Raw genomic sequence first — 23,335 nt, 5'->3', positions numbered from 1 at the left:
CCATCTCCCTGTGCCAGACGAGCACAGCCACAGCCCTGGGGCTGACCCCCATTTCCCGGGTGGCAGTGGTGGGGTCACACTCACCCCAAGACAGGCCATCCATCACTCACCAGGAACGCCAAAATAGGCAACGGTGCATCGCGGCGCAGAGTAACCAGAGGATGCTGCGATCAATGGGCACATTAACCTGAGCCTGTGTGCCCCTCCCCGGGGGCTGGGGGTGGACGGGGGGAGGCGACGGATATTAATTCCTCTCCAGCTCCCAAAGGAAGAGGTGATGGGAAAAGCCAAGCTCTGTCTGGCTGCTCCTGCTCTAGTGCAGCTCTGGGAATGCCACCAGCGTGTGTGAGAGGATGGTCCTCACACGGCTCAACCCTGTCCCCACCAAGGGGAAGGGCTCCCTGAGCCAATCGTGCCACCAAGAGTATTATCAAGAACGTATCTGTGGGAACCAACAGAGATACCAACCATGGCCATTGCTGGACTCTGCTTTTCACTCTCTCTCCCCAAATCTCCTCTTTTTGCATCTTCATATTTTCATTTACAGGGATTGGTAGCCCATCTCCCTTGGCTGGTGGTCCATCTCCCCGGGCTAGTGGCCCACTTCTCTGCATCCCTGATGTGACGGAGCCTGGAGGCAGTGCTGCCAAACACTCACACCTCTAAGACCAGGCATTACCCATCCCCTTGTCCCCCAGACCCCCCCAGCAGGGTCCCAGCAGCAGTTGGTGTGTGCTGGTGTGGGAGCGAGGGAGCGTGCACCGGCGGCAGCGCGCGGGAGGCGAGCAGGACTGCGCTTTCCCCCCAAACGCCAAAATTTACATTGAACCACAAATTAATTTCATAATTTTTTCCTCTCTAATTATGCCAACATCTGCTGCAAGGCCCAAGCTGTGCACATGCATTTTAATACATCCCTCCCTCCCCCCCCCCTCCCCCCGTCTCTCTCGGCACTGAACTTTTCAGTAATTATCGCCAGGAGAAGGGCTCCTTTCCACGGGAGGGAGAGGCGGAGGCTGGCAGCGGGCAGGAGCAGGCAGAGCAAGGTACAGGCAGGGGTTCTGCCTGGTTTGGGGGTTGTTCTCGGGGTTCTGGCTGGCCCTGGCCTCTGCTGAGCTATGGTGCAGGGAGCTGCAGGCAATAGCAGTGGATTCACCTTATTAAAACGCTGGTTTTGTTTCTAGGAGAAAAGGGAAGGAGGGATGAGGCTGCTCCAGAGGTGGCTCTGGACAGGGAAGGGGTGGAAGGGACCCTGCAGCTCCTCCCTGGGCTGGAGCCTGAGGTGTTGGCTCTGCCATGGGGATGCTGCACCATGATGGGAGCCCAGAGACCAGCTCTTACCTGGGGATGCTCCATTCCAGGGGAAGGCCAGCCCATGGCTAGAGGTACCTGGCTCACCTCAGTGCCAGGGAAGAGCCCCTTGTCCCAGGACACCTTGGTCTTGTTTTCACCCAGCCATCTCCAGCCACACTTGCCTTTCCCCATGCTGCTCAACAAGCTCCTGCCCTGTGCTCCTCGGTGTCCTGCCTGCAACAGGAGGGGAGCTCTGGGGAGGTGTGGAGTCTGGGGGTCCCCAGGCTCAGACTCCACCGCGCTGTCCCCTGACCTTGTCCCCATCACACGGGGGTCCAGGTGAAGCCAGTGGCTGTGGCAGCCCCCTACTGTCCCCCGCTGCATGTCTGCTCCCACTCAGGGAGATGTTTCATAGCCTTGCTGGCAGATGCAAAAGGTCATTTGGCTGCCGAGTAATTAAAACCTGGCAATTTTCAATTTAGAGCAGCAAGCTCCTGGCCTGGAGAGTGCTCAAGTCCTCCCACGTGAGCTGCGGGACACGGCCAAGGTGCAGAAACAGGGCAGGCACACAAGAGGGGACGGTGGGATGATCCATGTCCCGCATGCTGGGACCTCACCTTCAGCCCAGGCAGCTCTCTGGAGAGCCCGCGGGGATGCTGAGCTCTTGTTACCTAGTTCATCGAGTGTTTTAATTAAAAGGTGGGGGGATGAAGGTGCTGCTCGGGGTGCAGGGTGAGCTCAGCGGCTGCACTTCGAGGAGGAAAAGCCTCCGTCCTGCTCTGGGTGAGGATGCACAACCCAACCCTGGGCTTGGGTGGCAGCTCAGAGCTGCCTCTCTGATGGGAAGGGGCCCGATCCTGGCCAGGACTGAGCACCAAGCGATGATGCACCGATGGGATGGTGCAACTGAGGGGGTACAAATCATCTCTCCTCTTCCCACCTCCCCACAGCCAGCGGTGCTGCCGCCAGTGGAGCTGCCCAGTGGGTGGGAAGCCCATTCCCCATCCAGGGGGAGGTTCAGAGCTGAGCACCTCCCAGCCACCCGCTCCTGCAATTAATTACAGCTATAATAATCAAGGTGGATGGTGGTGTCAGCACCCTGCTCTGACTCAACCTGCAGCAAGGCAGGGAGCAGGATCAAACCCCGAGGCTACCAAGGAGAGGGTTGTCCTTTGGGGACGTGCGTGAGCTCTGGGGGGTGTCAGGGACCTAATCCTGCTCCGGCGCTGAGAACGGGCAGGAAACCAGCCTCCGATGAGGGAGGCTGTGGAGGAGCAGAGCCAGTAGAAACAGAGGGTCAACCACCACAGTGGGACCCCTTCCCGCAGGACGCTCCATGGCATGAAGCACCCAGCCACCCCAAAGAGCATCATCCCTGGGGGGGGACAGCGGGGACATCCCTCACCCTTGCCAGCCACCAGGAGGGTGCTGGCCCGGCGCGGTGCCGGCAGCCCAGGTGTGACAGCAGGAGTGGGGCCGCGTCAGCCCCGTTAGGCTGCTGCCGCCCGCCCGACTCGCAGCCAGGAACAGATGGCAGGCGACAGAAGCTGCCGATGAATAATACACGTCTAATGAGCGCCGCTCCCAGCCGCCCGCTCGCGCCGCGCTGCCCCGCACACGCGCCCGCTTGCTCCATCTGTGCCCACCACCTCACGCAGGGACCCGTGCCAGGGTGCCCCTGACATGCACCTGGCACCCATGGGTCTTGCCCCATACCACGGTGCCCCTGACATGCACCTGGCACCCAGGGGTCCTGCCTCATACCAGGGTGCCCCTGACATGTACCTGGCACCCGTGGGTCCTGTCCTATACTGGGGTGCCTCCACCACACCCATGGTACCCATGGGTTCCACCACATACCAGGATGCTCCTGACATGCACTTGGCACCCAGCACCCGTGGGTCCTGTCCTATACTGGGGTGCCTCCACCACACCCATGGTACCCATGGGTTCCACCACATACCAGGATGCTCCTGACATGCACCTGGCACCCGTGGGTCCTGTCCTATACCAAGGTACCTCCACCACACCCATGGCACCCATGGGTTCCACCACATACCAGGATGCTCCTGACATGCACTTGGCACCCAGCACCCGTGGGTCCTGTCCTATACTGGGGTGCCTCCCCCCCCCCCATGGTACCCATGGGTCCCACCACATCCCAGGATGCTCCTGACATGCACTTGGCACCCAGCACCCGTGGGTCCTGTCCTATACTGGGGTGCCTCCCCCCCCCCCATGGTACCCATGGGTCCCACCACATCCCAGGATGCTCCTGACATGCACTTGGCACCCAGCACCCGTGGGTCCTGTCCTATACCAAGGTCCCTCCCCCACCCCCATGGCACCCATGGGTTCCACCACATACCCATATGCCCCAGTTATGTACCTGGCCCCCATGGGTCCTGCCCTATACTGGGGTGCCTTCACCACCCCCATGGCATCCATGGGTTCCACCACATACTCGGATGCTCCTGCCATGCACCTGGCACCTGTGGGTCCTGCCCTATACTGGGGTGCCTCCACCACACCCATGGTACCCATGGGTTCCACCACATACCAGGATGCTCCGGTTATGTGCATGGTACCCATGGTTCCTGCCCTGCACTGGGTTGTTCCTGTGGGTGCTGGGGCTCTGCTGCAGCAGGGCAGTGCTGGAAAGGGTGCCAGGGATACACTGAGCATTCCAGTTACCTTGCCTGAAAATGCTGGGTGCCACCAAGTAGTGTCTCCATCACGGAGCTGGCAGGGCAGGAGTACGTGGGTGCAATGGCACCCACGCTGTGGGCCCAGGAGCAGAGAAGAGGAGGCAGGATGGGGATCAGCTGCCAGAATCCCTGCCTGCAGTGTTGTTGAAGGAGCCACAGCCAATGTGCAGCCAAACAGCGTGGTGAGGGGGCTCGGTACAACCACTGGCAGAGGGGCAAAAGAGTGAAGGTCCCTCCCCATCTCGCTGATGAGCCCTGGCTAATTAGGGCTCTGGGGCTTTGGCTGCTGCCTCTGGGAAACCAGCATCACCTGGGCTACAGGAGCCTTGAGTTTCTCTTAGTGAGGAGCAGGTGGGCAAATTTCCATCATCTGGGTGCATGGGTCCTGGCTCTCCAGGGCTGGGATGCTCCACTCGCCAGCTCCATGTGCTTCCATGCCCTGATAGCACCAGCCAATCTCCCAGCCATTGCCATCATCCTGCAGCAAATCTCCTGCCTCGTTGCTCCCAGCCGTGGTTCTGGTCCCTACCCGGAGCGGTGCGGGATGGTGGGCACCCCCAGGCAACGTCTTGGGAAGGGGAGGAGGAGGGTGGAAAACAAAACGCTGATGGATTGTAAAGCTATTGAAGTGCTGGCGAGTAAACTCCATATTTTTAACGGCATTTAAATGCCTCCAAGCAGATTAATAAGGTCTAGGTAATAGCAGAACCAGTCTATATTTATTCTATCTTAAACACCAGTTTGTCAGGCTGTATTAATATTGATGGTAAGGCTTGGATTGAGGACAGTAAATGCTGGGACTTCACTTTATCTCTCCCAAACAGGCTGCCTCAGCCCCTTTATCAGGGCTGCGGCTGTGGCAGCAGCTGCCTCCAACATCCGTGCCTGAATTCCTAGGCCCCCCCCCCCCCCCCCGCTCCCTCTTTTTAATCAGAGGAGGAGAAGTTGCTGGCTTGATCGTTCCATTTTTATCTCTTTTATTTACTCCATTTTCATGTCTTTCAGTGCATATTTTATTCCCATCAAGGCAGGACCATTGATAGCTTAAGCTGTCCCCCCCCCCTCGGCTCCCCCCACGCAGTGTGACGGGGAAGGACAAGGGGTAATTACCAGGGAAGTGCCCCCCCTTCCCACCCCTCCTGCCCTGTGGCGGCCGCACACAGCGTGGCCCCCAGGAGGGGACAAGCTGCTATGTTGGGGGTCTGGGGGGGGCAACCATTGCTGCCCCATGTTCTCTGCCCCCTGGCTCCCCAGCCCTGGGGGGGGTGGCTCAGCAGACAGTCGTCCCCCCCAGCTTCCCACTGCCCCCCATCCCCAGGAGCATCCCTCACTGCTGTCCCAGTGATGCTGCAGAGGCTCCCGTCCCCGCTGTCACTGATGTCCCAGAGCACCCGGGATCAACCCCCCCCACCCCATTCTGTCCCCTTGGCACAGCCCCAGCCACGCCGTAGGGCAGCACCGGGCACGCCGGCATCCCAAAAAGTGCTTAAATAGGTGCTGGGTTTCCTAGGGCTGTGCCACGGGGGGGGGACAACCCCCTCAAGCACCGTGGGGCAGAGGGGTCTCAGGCTGGCATCGCACGCGGGATGGCTGGGGCTGCGGTGGAACCTGAGGACAAACCCATTTTCTTTCTGAATATTCCCCAAAAGCCCAGATTCCTGCCTGGCGCTTCCCTGCCGGCATTTGAAATTCAAAGTATGCTCTGCCTTGATTAGTGCTACAAATCATCCAGCTGGGGAGCAGCCGCCTGGCCACGTGGCTGGGGCGCGGGACCGGCACGGATGGCATCGCCTCCCCGAGCCCGGGCTCTGAATATTCAGGGCAAACTGTTTGTACAGCCCTTCCCCTCCAAGAGTGGGAAAAATGATGCAAAGAAATTTGCAAATGATTTCAGACGGGGTATAGCACTGGCTCTTGGCTCCCCTGGTAATGTATGCGAAATAATCAGAATAAATGCTAATTGCAGGAGGAGGGTTGCAGCCTGCCACAGGTTTTAAAGATAGTCTGTAAAAATCCACGTCGGGAGTGGGAAAAGCTTTGGATCCTGCCTTGTGCATCCTTGCCCTCCTGCCACAGTGGCCTGTGGCTCCTGGCCACCCTGGGCACCGTTCCTGGCCACCGTGGGCACCGTGGCTGGAGCAGCTCCTGCCTCCCCTCACCCTTTGCCACCGGCAAAGCAAACAAGTTGAATTTAACAGCCATTAGTCCTGGAAACATCAAAGGGCCCCTCTGCTGGAAAATGAAAATCCTCATTAACTAATAAAAAGCCCATCGCTCAACTCTGCCTTTAATATAATTAACAGCAGCCAAGACTTCAATTAAGGTTTTATACAAACTTCAAAATGCCACTCTCTCTCTCCGTAATTACGGCCATCGCAGCAGCCCCAGCCTTCAGCGAGGCTCCTCTGGCTGCGCACACGCGTGTGCATGTTCATCCCACGCCGCCAGCCATGCACACGCGTGTGTGTGTTCATCCCACGCCGCCGGCCGTGCACACGTGTGTGCGTTCATCCCGTGCTGCCCCGGGGACAGCATCGGGGCCGAGGATGCAGCGCGATGGGCGTCTACATCCCAAATAGGAAATGTTTGTGCAATCGGTGCTTGGCAGGAGCCGGGTGTTTCGCCGGGTGGCTCTGACTTCAGCAGGGAAATATGCTGCCGGCGGGGAGCGGCGGTGCCGGGCGATGGGAACGGGCCAGTTCTCACCGCTCTCTCCCCCGGCAGCAGCAGGGACGGCAGCGCTCGTCTCACTCCAGGGATGGGAAAGGCCAGGGGGGGCCGGCAAGGCTCGCGCCGCGCTGGCGCGGGGTTGTGTCACCCTGTCCCCCAGCCAACATCCTGGGTGCGTGCGTGGAGGTGGCCCAGAACCAGGCGATGGTCCCATATCACCCTGTGGGAGGGTGGCAGAGTTGGATGGGTGCCCCCGAGCCTGCCCTGGTGCCTGCAAGAGGATGCTGCGGGCGGTAAATCCCTGCCATCCTGCCCAGCGCTGTGCCACTGGCACTGGCACGGCCACGGGGATGGCATCCCCAAGCACAGCCCCAGCCAGGCGCCGCTCTGTGGGCAGGGGATGGCTCCAGCCCCCGTCCAGAACAGCCTGTCCTCACGCCTCTGAGCAGAAACAAGAGAGCCATGGTTGTTTTATAAGGGAAAATAGTGACTGTGTGGCTTAGTCCTTAAATAAAAATAAACCACAACTTTCACAGGCCTTTTTTTTTTTTTCTCTTTTTATTGACCCAAAAAAACATTGACTGTGTTTTCGCTCTGTCTTCCTCCTGCTTTGCAGCTTGGCTTTCCCATGCACCACCCTTTGCAGCCCCTGGGCTGTGAGACACCGTTCCCCCAGCTCCCTGTTGGTGTCCCCAGCTTTAAGCTGCAGTGCTCAGGGCCCTGAGATGTTTTTTTTGTAGGGCAGGAGCTGGGAACTTCTCCCTGTTCCTCTGGGAGGCAGTGGCCACAGCGCAGCTCCAGACATGGCCCCGATGGCAGGGGGATGCTGAGTGCCACAGGGACATGCAGGAACGCTGCATGGAGATATGGGGGGATGATGCTTGAGCACCCCAGGGATGTGCAGGGATGCTGGGTGCCTCAGGGATACGGGGATGCCAGATACCCTGGGGGTGCAGGGATACTGGGTGCCCCCAGAGGTGCAGGGCGATGTCTGAGCATCCCAGGGGTGCAGGGAGATGCCTAATCACTGCAGGGATGCTGGGTTCCCTGGGGATGCAGGGATGCTCAGTGCTCCAGGGATGCAGGAGGACACCTGAGCACCCCAGGGATGTGCAGTGATGCCGGGTACTGTGCTGACGTGCAGGACAGCCCATCTCCCACCCCGGATGGCCATGAGCCCTTGTTCCCACCCGACCCTCGCAGGGACAGGGTGCAAGGTCCAGCCCTGCTGGGTGCAGCGGGTCAGCGCTGCCACCCTGGGACCTGACACGGACAAGGGAGCATCCGCCTGGGCACATCGGGGGAGCAGACACGTCAGGAGACGGACACACAGATGGCAGCTCTCTTGGAGAGACAGGGACCATAATCCTCCCCATGGGTCCCATTATCATCTCTATCTGGTGAAAAAACTCTCATCCTGGATGTGTCTAATCCTAATCACTCCCTATCGCACAGGACCACTTCAGATGGGCCAGACGGACAGACGAGGCCTCCTCCTGCCCTGCATATCTGCACAGGCAGCCCCCAGCTGGGGGGGGGGGGCAGTGGGGGGAAGAGGCCACCTCTTCGCTCCTAATCCTTCTGCGAGGCCTTCATTTAAAAGGGGATTTGCTGTTTATTCCCTCCGCAGGCTGCGTGATCATTACAGGGGTCAACATCTGATCTGGGAGAGCCTTGTTAAAAAATAATAACAGCACATTAATTTGGGGGGGGAGGGAGGGGAGGGGAGATTGAGGGGGGGACACACTACTGGGTAATGCACTGGCAAGTTTCCAAACCTGAGAGCACTGCTTGGGCTTGTTCCCTGCAATGAAAGTCTCAGGTCTCTGCAGCAGTGGCCAGCCAGGGCTGCTCACTGAGATGTCCCCTTCGACCTTCCCAAATGATCTCAGAGGTGGTGAAATCCATCCTGGGGGAGGGCAGCTGTGACACTTGTCCCCCCCCCAGGCATTTCCTTGTGGGGGGCTGAGATTTGGGTACTGCACGGCCCCTCTCCCCTGTGCCAGCTTCCCCGCTTGTGTGCTTAATTCAGCCTTCTCCTGCTTCCACATCCATATTTATGGTAGGGAAGGGCACAGGGCAGGAGGGTCATCACTTGGGGAGTCTCCTGCTGCCCCCCCAGCCGGGGAGGAGGGGTGCCTGGGGCTGCTGGGGAGGGATTAAATCCAGAAGGGAAAATATCCTGCAGCAGGTGCAGCTTGCGACAGGTCTGAACGGCTGCCAGCCGGCTTGGAAATCCCAAACACATCTGTGCTCATCAGTTGGACACCAGATGGGCCCTGGGTTAGTATTTTGGGCTGGGGTTAGCTTGGGGGGCTGGGGTGAAGGTGAGGGGGGCTGGCTGCCCTGACCCACGCCGCCTGCATTCCCCCGTATACTTAGCCTGGTATTTTTAGTGTGTTTTGCCAGCTGGAGGCCAGATCCCTCTCGGGGTGTGGGGCTACACCAGAGACACCATCAGTCCCTGCCAGGCACTGTGGTTCCCTGAGCCCCAGCTCTGCCCCCTACATCTCAGGCCAAATCCCCCAGCCAAACCCCCTCCTCACCCCTCCAGGGTCCAGTATGCATCCGTCAGGCGAGAGCTGCAAAGCTCTGCACTCACAAAAACCCTGCCGAAACATTACTAACCCCCCCAACATTCTTAGTCGCAGCCACACATCTAATTCCCCAGTGGATTAGGACCTTCCCAACCCTGACAGCATCTCATCTCCTGGCATCAGGCTGGCACAGGGATGGCCACATCCTCCTGCACCAGCGGGTCCAAGCGCTGCTCAGCCAAACCACTCTGGGGCCAGCCCCATGCTCCCCATCCCCTGCACCCCATCCCCTGCACCCCACCCCCGTGAGCTCCCTGCCTGCTCCCCGTCACAGCAGATGCTGCTCGCCAGCCTCCCAGCTCCTGATTATTTTTAGGAGCGTGTCGGAGGCTAAATCTGGCGCCGTGTGGGCTCGAGTCTCCCCGGCAGCGTGGCTGTGCTGTGCTCTTGGGTGCCGCATCTCCGCGTGCGAGCCGGGGGCATCGTGGACACACACGGGGCCGTGCTCCCTGCCTGGGGTGTGCTCAGCGTGGGACCAAGCTGCAGGATGGGAACACCGACCTGGTGCAGGGACGGCTGTGGTGGGAGAGGAGTTTCCCAGCCCCATAACACCAGCCATTGCCCAAGAGTGGGCATAGGGTGGCCCCATTTAACAACCTAAGTGGCAGGAGCAAGTTACAAGCCCCATGCACAGGGATTAAGAGCCCGTGGAGATCCCTGATGGCTTCACCCAGTCTAACCTACAAGCAGGGGGATGCCACCTTCCCCTTCTTGCAGGGCTGGGATGATTGGGGCACCTCTTCCCTCCCCATCTCTCCGTAAGTCCCATGGCCTGGCCAAGCTGGGAGCCCCTGACCACTCTGATACAAGAAGGAAAGCTCTGAATGCAGAAACGCAGCTGCGGGGAGAGGAGCCGGGAGAGATTTGCATGCCCAGGAGGAGGAGGATGTGCCTTCTTCCTCCAACCCTGCCCAGCCAGGGCTGAGCCGGGGGGCTGCGGGGGGCCCTTTCCCCCTTATATCTCTCCCCAGTCGCACTTCCCCTGTGCACACCCATCCCATCCCTTGTTCCCCCAACCCTGGAGCCCCGGAGGTGCTGGCACAGCCCCAGGGATGCCCAGGGATGCTACACCCAGGGGCACAGAGCCCAGTGCCCTGGCTGGGGACGGCTGTGTGTCCCCGCGGCTGGCGACGGCCGTTCTGCTCCTCTCCCCCCCACCCCCACCACCCCCCTCCCCTCTCTCTCCCTTTCTGAAAATTGATAATTAACCTTTTGTCCATGGGGCTGTTGTGTTTATTTGGTGCAGGCGGCTGCAGGGCGCTGATATGGAAATCGCAGCCGGCAGGCAGCTCCCCGTCCTCCCCGCAATCTGCAGCCGCGCACAGCCGTTGGGCAGAGATAAGCAGGTGCTTATTCACAGCCCTGCAGCTGCCTGCGAGGGCAGCCCTACCTGATCACTCCAATCTCAGTGAAAAACTACTTGAGGTTAGGCTACCGTGATGGAGAGAGCCGATAGGGACCGCGCCAGACAGCTCCCCCGGCTCCCGGCTTCGCCTCCGCCCGCGCCTCCTGCCTCCCTCTGCCCGCGTCCTCCCCGCTCCCTCCGTCTCCTGCTCTGTCTTCCCTCTTATCTCCCTCTCCACATCCCTTTGATTTCTTCTTTTTTTTTTTCTTTTTTTTTTTTTCCCTTCTTAAAGAATTTGTCTTTGTGTTTTCGCCTGAACTCTCGGAGGCTCCCCAGCTCCCCAGCTCCCCGGCCACTGCTCATCCTTCCCATCCCCGGCTCCTGCTTTTGCTCCCGCATCCACGTTTCTCTGGGGTGGGAGAGGCAGATTTTGGGCATCGGTGTGTAACCTCCCCATCCCAGCTGCACGCACGCACGCACGCACGCACACAGGCAGCCGGGGTTGTGCTTCCCCCCTCAAACTCCCTGCCCAAAAGGCAGCACCCGCTTTGGGAGGTGAAAGAGGTCTCTTTTGGGTTCCAGCAGCTGCTGGTGGTGTTTTGCTCACAGGGTTGTTGCCGTGGCTTCCTTTCACCTCGGGTTTCCCCCCACTTCCCCAACCCTGGGGTGGCCGCGTTGCTCTCAAATGGAAAGGGGAAGGCCAGTGGGGTGCCGCAGGCAGTGGGGTGCCGCAGGCAGTGGGGTGCCACAGGCAGTGGGGTGCGTGGGCACGGGCAGCACACGAGGCCGAGCAAAGGCTCACCGGGGCATTCCCCGGCACTGGGGAAGCGTGCCGTGCCCGGCACGGGGGATGCTGCAGCCCCGGTAAGGGTGAAGGCAGGTGCCACGGTGAGGTCCCAGCTGCCCCCCAAGGGGTTTCTGCCTTCCTGCCGCCCTCTTGCTCTGAGTGTGGGGGTGGTGGGAGCCTGTCCCGCTTCTCATTTGTCTCGGGGGGGGGGAAGTTTCAGCTCGGCAGCAAGTGTGAGGCTCTGACTCAGAGAGAAACTGGCTGGGAACGCCACGGGGTCCCCAGGGGGTGGGCAGGGAGGGCTCACCTGTGCCGGGGCAGACCTCACGGGACCCCAGGGGTTCCCCCCACGCTGGGGCAGACCCCGGATCCCCAAGGGTTCCCCCCCCACGCCGAGGCAGACCCCAGGACCCCAGGGGTTGCCCCCATGCTGGGGCATTCCCCAGGCCCTGGCAGCCCAGTGCCACTGGTGCACGGTCACTGCAGCTGCCCAGGCAGGTGCTTGCCTGTTTTTGCCTGCAGAGAAAACCCTCTCGCCACAGGTGACATGGGGGACGCGGGGCCCCAGATGGGTGGGATTTTCCTGGCCAGCCCTGAAACCTTCTGGTTTTGACTCGCTGCCCCAGGACGCTCCCCAGGAGTGGCCGCTGCCATTTAACCCCCCCGTGCACTTTCCATTTCTTGTTGCAGTCAAGCCTGGCCCTGCCCGCCGGGCAGCTTGGCAAAACCTGGAGCTGATGATGCTGAGCCCACCTGGGCCTGCGGCTGCCAGTCCAGCCAGAAATAAAATAAGAAGAGGCAAGAGAATGGAACATGGGTGTAAACCCTCCTGCCCAGGGGAACAAGCAGCTGGGAGCCCATGGCCCCATGCAGCCAAAACCTCTGCCAGCCCTCGGTCCCTGTGGCAGGATGTTCTGCCCTCGCTGGTGTGGCATCTCCTGGGCAGGTAGGATGGAGCTGGGACCCCCCCAGAGGCATGTCCCCTTGAGTGCACAGCCCTGGCTGGATGAACACCATCCTGGCTGTGGTTTGTAGCTGAGTGGCCTTTTCCCCTGGAGCATCAGCCCCGTGCTGGGGTTTCCCCTCGTTTTCCTTCAGCACCCAGACCGTGCTCACCATCCCCCAGGTCCTCGGGCTGTACCCAGAGGGCAGAGGTGCTGCAAATCCTGCTGGTGACACCCCATTTCTGCCCACTCTGTCCTACACCCTGTGTCCCCACAGCACAGCATCCCTGCACCCCCCAAGCTCTGGGACCCTCCTTCCCATCACACCCCACTGTCCCTTCCCCGTTCGCCCCCCCACCCCACCCCAGGAGCCCCAGGCTGGGGGCACGAAGCGGGGAGCCCCGGGTACCATCTGCGGGAGCCCAGGTGGCCGCCGAGACACGCCATCTGCTCAGCCACCTTCGGGGACCATGCAGGCGCTGCTGTATTTTTAGGACACGTTTCCTCCCTCCCACCTGCAGCCCGGAGCCGCCTTTCGGTTTTCTAACAAGTTGTTTCTCTCGCTGGCGGCTGTCGGGGAGCCCGGGAGGGAGGGCTGGTCTGGGGGTACAGGGATGGACAGCAAAGGGGGGGGCTCCATCCCCACGGGGGGCGTTATCCCAAGTGCCAAGCAGGCCAGGGCGATGGCTGGAGCCAGGCTGGTGCAGGGAGCCAGGCAGGATGCTGCTGCAGCTGCAGTTCAACGGGGTAGCAGCAGCCAGGGGACATCCTCGTCCCCATGGCTGTCCCCAGGCAAAGGGACCAGTGGGTTGCAGGGCTGCAGCAAGGAGGGGGGTGAGCCCTCGGTGCTGCAGCGTGCTGGTCGTGCCAGGCTGTACCATGCTGTGCCGGTGTTGCACCATATAGTGTCGGGCTGTACCATGCTGTGCTAGGCTGCACCATGCTGTGCTGGTGGTGCACCATGTTGTGCCAGGCTGTACCATGCTGTGCCAGGTTGTACCATGCTGTGCTGGTGGTGCACCACATTGTGCCAGGCTGTACCACACTGTGCTGGTGTTGCAACCTGCTGTGCCAGGCTGCACCATGCTGTGCCAGGCTGTACCATGCTGTGCCAGGCTGCACCATATTGTGCCAGGCTGGACCATGCTGTGCTGGTGGTACATCACCTTGTGCCAGACTGTACCACACTGTGCTGGTGTTGCACCATGTTGTACCAGACTGCACCACTTTGTGCCAGGTTGTACCATGCTGTGCCAGGCTGCACCACGTTGTGCCAGGCTGCACCATGCTGTGCCGGTGTTGCACCACATCGTGCCAGGCTGCACCACCCTGTGCTGGTGTTGCATGGGCTATTCAGTGCCCATTGCACTGTGCTGGTTCTGCTGTGCCACGCTGCACCACCGTACCACCCGTGCCAAGCTGCACTACACCAGCCCCTCGGGGTGAGGAAGTGAAGCCGGCGCGAAGGGGAAGTTGTTGGAAAGTCAGACCGGAATGGCTGATAGGGAAGGCAGAGCTGGGCTTGGTCGCAGATGGTTCCTGTTGGGGAAGGACACGGGCGCAGCTGCCCGGCCTCCCCCCACACACACACACTACCCCGCCGCATTATCACTGCCCGGCAGCTGTTCACCTTCCCCCTCGCCATGGGAGCTGCCACCCCGGCCATCACATGAACGGCCCTCACGGGAGGGCAGGCACCGAGTGGGCAGGACACCCCCCAACCCCGCTGTGCCCCACCGCTGCTCAGCATCTCCCTCCCCGGTGCGGCTCCTGCACCCACACGTGGGAGCAGGGTGGCTGTGCCATCCCCTGTGAGGCTGGTGGGACTGGGGCGCTGGTAGCCATCCCCTGGATTTGCCCGGGGGACCCCCGAAGCCGGACGGCCACCCCTCCCAGGCCAGGGCGGCGGGCAGGACCGGCCAAGGTAAGGCCGAGGCAGTGGAGGGAGGAGGCGGTGGGGGGCTGTGGCCGTGCCATGCCGTGCTGCAGATGGATCACCCCCGTGTCAGACTCAGCCTCTGGTGGGCAAGTGCTTCCTGGGGGTGGCACGTGGCGGGTCCCCATCAGTGCATCCCTGTGGGGAAGGCTGGCGGGAGTGGGGAGCCAGGGTGTGGGGCACAGTGGGCTCGCCGGCACAAGGACCCATGTGGAGCCCGCTCTGCAATTAACCTTTCCATATTAAGTAATCAGCCATGATTAGTTTTTATTTACAGAGTTTAAATCCTCTGTTTACCGAGTGTTTTCGTTCGTTCTCGGGTCGGCATCCAACGTGCATCTCGGGAGCTTGTTCCCACACTTGCCCTCTGGCAGTGGCCGGATCCTGCGTGCCACAGGTTTGTGCCACAGGTTTGTGCCACCAGGATCAGGATCCGACCCCATGGGTTCTCCATGTCCTGTTGTCCTCCTGCAGCATGGCAGCGGTGAGGCTCCATGGAGAGGCTGAGGGACTCGTGTCTTTTTAGGCTAGAGAAGAGAAGGCTGAGGAGGGATCTGATCAATGCCTATAAATACTTAAAGGGTGGGTGGCAAGAGGATGGGGCTGGTCTTTTTTTCAGTGGTGCCCAGTGACAGGACAAGAGGAAATGGGCACAAACTTGAATATAAGAAGTTCTACCTAAACATGAGGAGGAACTTCTTTCCTGTGAGGGTGGCAGAGCCCTGGGACAGGTTGCCCAGAGAGGTGGTGGAGTCTCCTTCTCTGGAGACATTCAAAACCCACCTGGACAAGTCCCTGTTCAACCTGTTCTGGTTGGACCTGCTTTGTTGGGAGGGGTTTGGACTAGATGATCTCCAACCCCATATCATTCTGTGACTCTGTGATTCTGTGACCAGGGGCATCCCATGACCCTGTGTCAGAGCATCCCCCTGGCACTGGCACAGCCACGCACAGGGTAAGGGGCACCCCACAGCCCAGCCTCAGCTGTGGGGCTGGGACAGCTCTGCTGGGGGGGGCAGGGGGCTCCTGCTGGGCCCGTTCCCAGCACGGGCAGGAAAGCGGCTGCCGTCTGAGTCACCGGCATTTGTCTGCCCTGACCAAACAATACTGGCCCCCTGCCTTGCTTCCCCTCACACACCCCTCTCCCCTCCAGCAGCCCCCTGCCCCATCGCCTGGTCCTGGCACCCACCCCATGGGTCAGGGACACGGTGAGGATGGGCTCGAGACTTCGGGGTGCACCCTCGGTGCTGCACCCATTGTGCCACGTCGGTTCGCTGCGGGTGGGATCTGCGCCCTGTCCCCAGTCCCTCAGCAACATTTGGTGATCCTGAGCAATGGGCACCCACCGATAAGGGTCTGGTGGCCGAGGGGGTGCCACGCTGCCGCGGTGGCTCGGCAGGCACCGTTGACCGGATGGCTGCAGCCAGGGGAGCCGTGCAGATTGCTGCGGGCTGGCTGAGCTGCCGGTTAGGCTCTTGGCAGGAGAAATGTTTGTTTTGTTGGCCGAATATCTCTGCAAACTTCCTGATTTCCTTGCGGCCGGCCAGGCGGCGATAGGGCTGGCGAGGCCGTTGCCTGCCCCGCGCTCCGGCTTCGGCGCGGGGAGCTGTTATCTCCGATGCGCAGCGGGCAGGGAAGAGGTGGGGAAAGGGAAATGAAATACAACAGAGGTGGCACATTTTTTGCTCTTGATAACAAGCCCTGCTTTTAGCCTGGGAACTTGGAAACGATGCAGGTGGCCAGAGACAGCCGCAACGTCCCCCCGCTGCCACGGCGCATCTGGGACCTCGTAACGAATCCCAGACCTCCCCAAGGCACGGCACGGCACGGATCGGCGCCAACCTCGACACGGCCAGAGCCTGATGCCGGGGAATTTTGGCCCCGGGGAGGGGAGGGGGATGTTCTGAAAGCAGCCCCCAGGCTTTGCTGTGAGGCTGAGCTGCGTGCACCGCACCGCCTCCCGCTACCGCCGATTGATTTTTGCAGGGATGCGAGGTGTTGGAAGTGCAATGCAAGCTAATTAAATTCCCACCGTTAAAGAGCCCTGTGCAGGCAGTTGCAGACTGTGGGATGAGGAGGGCTGGGTAGCCCTGGTTTGGAGGGGAGAAGGGGTGTGTGAACCCACCTTTAACCCCAGCAGGGCTGCCCACCGGGTAAAGGGTGGGGAGGGTGGCCATGGTGCCATGGCAGGGCTGAGGCATGCTCTCCTCTCCTCAAACCTCTCCTCATTGCATGGAGATCTTGTATGGCTCAGGAGATGTTAGGGACCAGGCCCTGAGGTGAGGAAGTGGCTCTCGTGGAGGCTCAGCACCATTATTCCCCTTGCCCAGCCCTTCAAAGGGAAGCAGTGCCATGGAGATGGGAGCTCCCCTGCTGAGGGACTGGGAGAACTGGAGGGACCCTTTGCACCGTGGACACTCCCAGCATGCTGTCCTCGCTGGGGCAGCTCAGGGAATTTTGCACAGCATCTCCCAGTGGATTCCTGCTGCCCAAGGACGATGTTGGCAGGACTTTCCGGTGGTGCTGCTCCCATGGTGGGGTCAGCAGTGTCTCCATGCACCCCAAAGCACCATCTCTGGGAGGCCGGGCAGCATGTGGCAGTTTCTGCTTTGAAATTAAAATACTTTCCAGGCTCCTTGCAGCAATGAAAAGGTGGAAACTTGGCCCTCAGTAGCCCAGAAACCCTAAAGTACCTAGAGGAATAAGTGTTGCATCCCGAAGTCTCCTGGTGTTTAAGCCAAGCCGGTGATTTTTTGGAGCCTGCGGCGCAGGGCGAGCAGAGATGATAAGCAGTAGGGGCCGGTTTCCCTTTGAATGCCACGAAGCAGGAACGAATCTGTCAGCCAGGAAAACAGGATTTTTTTTTTTTTTTTTCTTTTAATGTTATGGAAGTTGTGTGAAAGCCTTAAAGCCCTCGGGTCCGCTTCCTGGTGGCGTCGGCCGGGGGAGGAGGGGGCTGCTCCTTCCAGCCTTTGCCTGAGAAACTGAGGGGCTGGGGCAGCTGAAGGGCAGGTGGCCCCGAGGTCGGGGACCCCCATGAGTGGGCGAGGAGGGAAACCAGGCGCAAATGAACCCCCTTTCTTCAGAAAGGCTGGCGAGAGGCACTTCCTGCCGAGCAGATGTCACCGCGGCGGATGCAGCTGCGGCGGGCGATAGCCGGCCAGCGGGCGAGCCGTCTTCCCCAGCCCCTGGCTCCCCACCAGCCCCTTATCTCCCCCCCACATTCCCCCACGAATTAACGCGCAGGGAAGTGCAGCGCCAGCCGGGGCTCCCGCTGCAAGAAAAACGCCAAGGGAAGAGCGCTGGGGGCTGCAGCCTGGCTCCCAGTGCTTGGTCCAGGATGGATTTTAGGCGCTGAGATTCAGGCCACCACATCCGTGTGGGCAGCCAGGGCAATGGGACCATCCCTGGTCACACCGACCCTTCCCAGCCCGGCAGCATCCTGTCCCAAGCACGGCATCCCCGTGGGGATGCTCTGAGCAAACGGGTCCCGTGCAAAATGGGGACCCACCAGCGATGTGGGGCTTTGCATCGCTGCAGCTGCTTGCGAGCTGGGCAGGTACTGCTGGTGCATCCACATCTAGTGAGGACCAAAGGGAGGCAAGCCAAGGATGCTCTGCTCCCCAGGAGGGAGATTGAGAAACCCAGACCCAGACAGACTCTCTAGGGGTGACACAGGAAACCTGTGGCTGAGCACCGGCACGGCTCGGTGCCTTCACCTCCAGATGAGCCTCCTGTGAGAGCTGGGCCACGGCAGGACCCTCGGTGTGGCGTGGTGGAGGGGCTGTGGATGCCCACGGGTGCTGCCCGCAGCGTGGCAGGTCTGCTGTGGCTCTCGGCTGCACAGCGTGGTGGCGAGGGGATGAGTCACCAGTGCGGCGAGGGGGAAGGTGTGATAAACCAACACCGTGGGCTTTTTTAAAAAGCCTGAGGCTTATGAAGGGGGGATGCAGCCTGAATAGCAATCAGCTCTTCCAGGCACGCTGGGAAGCGATGGGGCTGAGCAAGAGCCTGGGCTGCAGGAGCTTGGGAGAGTCGAGGAGAAGGGGAAGAACATGGTGCTGGTGGGATGCAGGGTGAGAGGCTGAGTGAGAGCTACAAGGAGGGAGGTGGTGGGTCAGGATGGATGGTTGGGCACCCATGGGGTGTGAAAAGGGACCCCGACACTGTGGTGGCTGCAAAGACATGCATAGAGCATAGGGTTGGGGCTACCCTGGTGGCCACGTGAGCCAGTGGTACCCACCACATCGCCCCCAGCCCACATGCACAGCCCCGATAGTGGCAGGGGTCATGTGCATGGGCAGATATGGGGCCCGGATGGCACATGGTGGTGACCATTTCCTGCAAGTGTTGGTGCCAGTTGCCCTGATCTGCCCTCAGTGAGCACCTTATCTGCTGGCACGCACCATACCAGGCCCCGATGGCTCCCCTCACCCCCAGGCTGTGCCTTAGGGACCCGCTTTGCCTGGGGCAGGTCCTTGGCAGCTCGTCAAGCTGTCCCACTGCAGCCTCTCCCAGAGCAGACCCAGCAGGGATGGAGGACATCCCTCCTCCCAGCAACTCCCATGAGCCAGATTAATGGGTGACAGACCCGACACCCTCCCATGCGACCAAGGTACCCACGGGGACAGCCTTGGTGGGAAGAGGGAGGACAGGCAGCAGCGGGCGCAGGGCAGGATGCGCGGCGGCAGGAGATGCCGGCTCCTCAAAACAAAGGGAGCGTGAATTGCCACACCATGTGCAGTTAATCCCCAGTTGCACGCTGCGCCATCAATCACGCGCCGGCGTGACCCACGCCGAGTTTCCACCCTCTCTGCCGGGTGGGAACCCGGTGGGGCCCCATCCTGCCCCCGGCTCCAGATTTGCCGGAGGGAAGGCTTGCCAGGCCCTGGGCTGGGACGGATCCAGGCTATCAGGCTCTGGCAGGCACTTATCTCCCAGCCCGGCCGTTGCTTTCCCACCGCAGCGGAGCAGGGCTGCTGGTCCTGTCAAAGTGGGGATGGTCCCATCATCTGCCCCGTGGTGCCACATCCATTCCAGGGAGTTGAGGGATGGGGGATGTTTCCCCACCAGCACTCACCCCAGGGATGCCAGACCCCCCGCCTCCATCCCCATCCTTGGGACCCACACTTGCTGCAGGTGGGTGGCCATGGGGCACATGGAGGAGGCACCAAGACGGCAGCCACCAACCCCGGGGCTGGGCAGGGAGAGGGGTGGGGGGCACGAAGGAGTTAAGCCGGGGAAGTTTGCTCACTCTCGGCAATGATTTAAACCAGACAGAAAGGTTCTGTCATCCATCACGCTAACAGCCAGATCATTGTGTTTTAAAGTGTCTGTAATTGCAGCAATACAGAGACTGGGAGAAAGATAAAGGCTGGGAAGATGCAAATGTGGAGGGGAAGCACCAGCCCCCTGCACCCAGCAGGGAAGAAACCCAGGGAGCCCTGGGGCCAGCCCTGCCCCGTCTGGTGGCTGATTGGGGACAGCCCTGGGGACAGCCAGAGGGTGGCCTGGGCATCCTCCTGCCTGCCCCAGCTCGGCTATGGCACAGGGTGGGTGCTGCTGCAGGTGGGAGCACCCACAAAACAGTGCAAGCAAACAAAACCAGGGATAGGAGTGGGCAGGGAAGTGTCCAGAGCAGATGCTGGACTCTATCTGCTTTATTCAAAATATTCCCTTTATATTACCATTGTCTTACAGCAGCCAGATCCCTCGTTACCCCCAGCTTAGCTCTAAGTGGCGCTTCTGTCCCCATCTCCTCCCTGTTGGCACCCAGGGGTCCATGGGGACAGCGTGTGAGGCTTGGTGAGATCCTACCCCAGGCATGCAAGGAGGCAGACGTGAGCATGGGCATGGCCACAGCCACTGGCACGCGCTTCTGTCCCCATCTCCTCCCTGTTGGCATCCAGGGGTCCATGGGGACAGTGTGTGAAGCTTGGTGAGATGCTACCCCAGGCATGCAAGGAGGCAGCCATGGGCATGGACACAGCCACAGCCACGGGTGCCCAGGCTTTGTCCCCACGGCCAAGGCCACGTGCAAGCCCGTCGGCAGGGAATTATTAACATTCAGGCGAGGCCCGCCGAATAAAGCGAGCTAACACAAATGTTTATTTTCACAGTCGTGAATTATGACTTCAATAGACCCAAATTACAGGCTGCGCGAGCGGAATAGAAACGAAGCAGACCCTGCCACCCAAACGCTGCTGGGGGGGACGTGGCGTGGCTCCCTCTTGCCCACGCTGTCCCGGGCACGCTGCGGTGCCACCGCCTGCCTGTCCCACCGGTGGACGGGCAGCTCTTGCCTGCGTGGTGGCCCCGGCAGGGTGGCTGTGCCCAGCTCCATCCGCCTTGGCTGCAAAGGCTCTGTGGGCTCCCAGCTGCCTGGATCAGCCTCAGCTCGACCACCTTGGCTGGTGCCAGGTATTTGATAGGATCCTTCAGCTACACCCCAAATTAACCGGGAGCTGGAGAGGTTGTGGCTTTTCCTAGCCATTCCCTGCCCATGGGCATGTCCACGGGGATGGGTTTGCCTGGCGTGGGGATGGATGTGTGTGCCAGCGGGGGACTGCGCCATAGCTGGCATGTCCAAATGCACACGGGGTGCCAGTGTTTGCATGTGCCAGCCGGTGGGGACATGCTGGTGGGGAGATGACACTCAAGTGGACCCTCCAGAAAGGTCCCATGGGAAATGAAGGCAGGAACGGGGACAACACCCAGAGCTTTGGGCTGGGAAGTGCAGGCAGGGCAGGCAGGCGGCGTACACAGAGGGCACAGCAGCAGGGTATGGTCTGAAGTTGGGGTAGGGGAGGTTTAGATTAGATATTAGGAAGATTTACTTTCCTGAGAGGGTGGTCAGGCATTGGAATGGACTGCCCAGGGAGGTGGTGGAGTCACCATCCCTGGAGGTAATTAAGAAACATGTAGACACGGCTCTTCAGGGCATGCTCTAGTGCCCGACATTATTGGTTTGTGGGTGGGTGTGATGTGGTGGGGTGGTGTGTTTTTTGTTTTGTTGGTGGTGTGGGTTTTTTGGGGTTGGATTTTTTTTTTAAGGTTGGACTCGATGATCTCAGAGGTCCCTTCCAACCATGGTGATTCTGTGATTCTGTGTGATTCTGTGATTCTGTGTGATTCTGTGATTCTGTGTGATTCTGTATCGGTGCTGCCCCAACGCTGAGCAGTGTGTGCACGCTGTGACAATCAGTGTAGGTACAGAAACTTCTGGGGTGGGCACAGACCTGCTCATCCCACTGAGCCATGGAAATGCTCCGAGCCCCCCCGCTGTCAGCCCCAGGCCACTGTGAGAGTGGCAGGGGAGGATATGTCACCTCTTGGGGAGAACAAGGAGGGTAAAACTGGAGCTGGAGGTTGGGACGGCCACGAGCAGGGTAAAGGGGGCTGTGTCAGGGTGCTGCAGCACCACCTCACTGCAACCCCGTCAGTGGGGTGATATTGAGCAGCCCTGAGGAGAAGGACTTGGGGGTGTTGGTGGATGAGAAGCTCAACATGAGCCGGCAATGTGCACTGGCAGCCCAGAAAGCCAACTGCATCCTGGGCTGCATCAAGAGAAGCGTGGCCAGCAGGTCATGGGAGGTGGTTCTGCCCCTCTGCTCTGCTCTGGTGAGACCCCACCTGGAGCACTGTGTCCAGATTTGGAGTTCTCAACATAGAAAAGACATGGACCTGTTGGAACAGGTCCAGTGGAGAGCCACGAAGATGATCAGAGGGATGGAGCACCTCCCCTATGAAGACAGGCTGAAAGAGCTGGGGTTGTTCAGCCTGGAGAAGAGAAGGTTCCGGGGAGACCTTATAGCAGCCTTCCAGTATCTGAAGGGAGCTACAGGAGAGCTGGGGAGGGACTCTGTGTCAGGGAGTGCAGTGACAGGACAAGGGGTAACGGTTTTAAATTGGAAGAGGAGAGATTTAGATGAGATACCAGAAAGAAATTCTTTAGTGGAACAGGTTGCCCAGAGAAGCTGTGGATGCTCCATCCCTGGAGGGGTACAAGGCCAGGCTGGATGGGGCTTGGAGCAACCTGGTCTGGTGGGAGGTCTCCCTGCCCAGGGCAGGGGGGTTGGAACTTGATGATCTTTAAGGTCCCTTCCAACTCTAACCATTCTATGATTCTATGACTGGGGGGGGAATTTGGCTGTACAGTGACCATGGATGGTCACACCAGGGCTGTAGAGCAGCCGTGCAAGCGGCGGTGCCACCCAACACCCCCCGGCAGCGGTTGTGCGACAGCCGTGTGGCAGCCTGGCACGGCTGCTGCGGTGCCCAGCGCCGGAGCCCCGGGGAGCGGGCGAGGATGAGTAACACAACAAACCATACGGGCGGCACAGGCTCCGCACGGCAACGCGCAGAGGGAAGGCAGCTGCCAAGCAGAGTAATTACGCAAAGAGGCAGGGCTTCGGCTGGCAGGGAAATTAGCAGGGCTTGCGTTACTGGGCGCACAGGCAAGCAACAACATCGTAGTAGGACTTGGGGAGGGGGAGGAGGGAAATTTTTCATGCTTCCCCCCACTCCCCCTAAGCTGGCACAGGCCACGCAGGAAGGGCACAGCGTGGGCAGGCAATGCCACGAATGCATGCACGGCTGCCATGCACTGCTGCCATGCACCGCTGCCATGCACCGCTTTTGAGGAAGGGCCCCACTGGCATTCCCGTGGTGCTGGGGCACAGTGTGGCCACCCAAGGGAGCCTTGCTGAGGCCAAGCTGGGTGGGGGGCACCCCGAGGCCAGGCTGAGATGGGCATGTAGACCCTGGGTTGCCAACGGGAGCTGTGCCCATGAGGCTTGTGGCTGCACATGTGGCTGCTTCTATTGCAACCCCAGTTGCTGGGTCTCCGGAGAGGAAGAAGAGCAACCCCAACTCCAGCCCCCCGCAGCCCCCCAGCCTCTTGCGAACACCCCCACCCTGCTCCAGCCCTTGCAAGTCCCTGTCCCAGCCCCTCTGCTGTTCCCACGCCCCAGACAAGCCCTGGCCCCATCCCCTTGCGGTCCCTGACCCCACACAAACAACTCCCAGCCCCTTGCAGCCCCTCAGAACATATGCA

At 60.4% G+C, this 23,335-nt stretch overlaps 1 protein-coding gene across 1 annotated transcript in view; it reads left to right on the top strand.

Annotated features, from left to right (window-relative positions):
- Positions 1-14,019: 14,019 nt before the first annotated feature.
- LOC106888359 (protein CBFA2T3) overlaps positions 14,020-23,335 on the top strand; it is a 35,745-nt gene continuing 26,429 nt past the window's right edge. Inside the window, exon 1 of the mRNA XM_014942530.1 lies at positions 14,020-14,268. The gene's annotated coding sequence lies outside the window, so the exon portion shown is untranslated. The remainder of the gene's footprint in view (positions 14,269-23,335) is intronic.

This window comes from Calidris pugnax, unplaced genomic scaffold (genome assembly GCF_001431845.1).
Source record: "Calidris pugnax isolate Ruff unplaced genomic scaffold, ASM143184v1 scaffold28, whole genome shotgun sequence".
Taxonomy (NCBI): Eukaryota; Metazoa; Chordata; class Aves; order Charadriiformes; family Scolopacidae; genus Calidris; species Calidris pugnax.
The sequence above is the reverse complement of the archived record's forward strand: the minus strand, read 5'-3'. Positions and strand labels throughout refer to the sequence as shown.